We start from the raw sequence: 2,154 nt of genomic DNA, 5'->3' as shown, positions 1-2,154 counted from the left end.
TGAGCCATCGGTCTGGTCACTACTGCGCTGTAGGTTTGCGTCAGAGTCACTAGGGATAGGTCCTGAAAATCAAACTTCCGTGACATTAGGTCTTTCATCATCTTCGCATAACCTGGCATCTCCCTCAAGGCATTTATTAAAGGAATATTCAGCTGAATTTGACACAGCATCTCCATGAATTTCTTGTATTGATCTTCCTTCTTTTGTTTTACCAGTCTCTGAGGGAATGCTGCAGGTATCACCCTTTATGCACTGCTTGCTGGCTTCTCTCTGTTGGGGTTTTGTGGCACAAGAGGCACCACCTATTCTGCAGCTTGTTCATTTACCTTAGCCTTACCCTTTTCATCTTGACCCTGTTCAACTACCACTTTAGTCAGATTTGTTGGTTCATCTACCTCTAGTGGAATTGGAGTGGCTGGCGTAGTCTCTTTGCTGGCTTGTGCAACCTCCTACTCTTTGTCTAAATTTGTCCCATTCCGGAGACTTACTGCCATCAGCTGATTTGTGTTTTGATCCTTGGGGTTAATATTTGTATCCACTGGCAATGTTCCTTGGGGGCGATTGTTTAAATCCATAGACAACTGCCCCAACTGAGTTTCAATGTTCTTTATAGCTGAGTCATGTACTACCAATTTTTCTTGCATCTTACCATTTGTCCCAATGAGTTGCTAAAGCATCCCCCTAATCTCTACCATGTTGTTATCTTGCTGCTGAGGAGGTAGCTGATATGTCAACTGTTGTTGGTTCTGCTGTGGGTAACCCTGTTGTCTCTGGTGGTATGGCACCATTTGGCCTTGAGCTTGCATGCCCCAAGGCTGAGGCATGTTGGGTCTGTATTGCTGATTTGGTGCTGGTCTCCACTGTTGTCCTCCTTGTCTCTGACCCCCAAAGTTGTTAACATAATTCATATCTTCTCTTGCTCCTTGATTTTTACCTTCTCCGCTCCATAAACACACATAATACTGATTAACACAGGGTGTACACAGTCCTCCATTTGTTGTGTCAACAATATGCACCTGTTTGGTACCCATCTCATCTATCTTCTTTGTCAAAATACTCATCTGAGTCATGAGTGTGGCCATGTTCTCTGCCTGCGAATTATTTGGGTGAAGAGGCAGTGAATGCACTATAGGTGTCAGTGTTGTACCTCTAGTCATCCACCCCGAATTCTGGGACATCTTGTCAAGAAGGACTTTGAACTCGGTGAATGTCTTACTAAAAGATGCACCTCCAGCTGAAGCATCCACATTGGCCTTTAGATTGTCAGCTAATCCCATGTAGAATCTCTGGCCAAGCATCTGGTCTGGAATGCCATGGTGAGGACACTTTACCAGCATCCCTTTAAATCTTTCCCAAGTTTCTTGCAAGGTTTCAATCAGCTGCTGCTTGTACTGCAATATTTCATCAATCTGCCTTGCAGTCTTGTTGGGCGGGTAGAACTTATTCAAAAACTGCTTTACTAATTCCTCCCAGGTGACAATGGAATTGATTGGGAGCGAATTCAGCCAAGTTTGAGCTTCCCCAGTCATAGAGAATGGAAACAGTAATAGTTTGATAGCTTCTAGGGTCACATTTGGCTGCCTTTGAGTCACACAAATTTACAGAAAATTTTTCAAATGTTGCTGAGGGTCTTCAATGTGTGACCCGGAAAATAATCCTTTATTCTGTAGCAGATGTAGCATGTTATTGGTGATCTGGAATGTCTCTGCTTTAATTGCGGGCACAACTATGGCAGTTGCCAGGTTGTCAGCTGTGGGTTGAGCCCAATCATAAAGTGCAGCTTCTGGCACAAGAGGTGCCACCACTCTAACGTTTGGGTCAGTTGGCTCATCCCTGATGTTTCCGTTGACGTTTTCTATGTCACCCATGTTAAATTTAAGCTAGTTTGGTTGTTGTGATTGTTGGATCCTCCTGCCGGCACGGTTCAATGCCCTGAATATTTTCTCGGGGTCTGAAAGTCCTTCAAGCAGTTCTCCAGTCCTCGAAGAATTTCTAGGCATACACCTGAATTTCACAAGAGTTCAAACGTTAGAATTTCAATGAAAATTGTTTAACACCTTTGAAAATTGATTTGAACTAATAATTTTTAACACTACTTCTAAGTTGTAATAAATAACACTGTTAGTTCCCTGTCAACGACGCCAAAATTTGATA

At 43.1% G+C, this 2,154-nt stretch overlaps 1 non-coding gene across 1 annotated transcript; it reads left to right on the top strand.

Annotated features, from left to right (window-relative positions):
- The first annotated feature begins 1,308 nt into the window (after positions 1-1,308).
- Positions 1,309-1,415, top strand: LOC142173129 (small nucleolar RNA R71). Its single transcript, XR_012702560.1, has one exon. It is a non-coding gene; the product is annotated as a small nucleolar RNA R71 (small nucleolar RNA).
- The last annotated feature ends 739 nt before the right edge of the window (positions 1,416-2,154 follow it).

Source organism: Nicotiana tabacum, chromosome 18 (assembly GCF_000715075.1).
Source record: "Nicotiana tabacum cultivar K326 chromosome 18, ASM71507v2, whole genome shotgun sequence".
Classification (NCBI taxonomy): domain Eukaryota; kingdom Viridiplantae; phylum Streptophyta; class Magnoliopsida; order Solanales; family Solanaceae; genus Nicotiana; species Nicotiana tabacum.
This window is presented reverse-complemented; position numbering and strand designations above follow the sequence as displayed.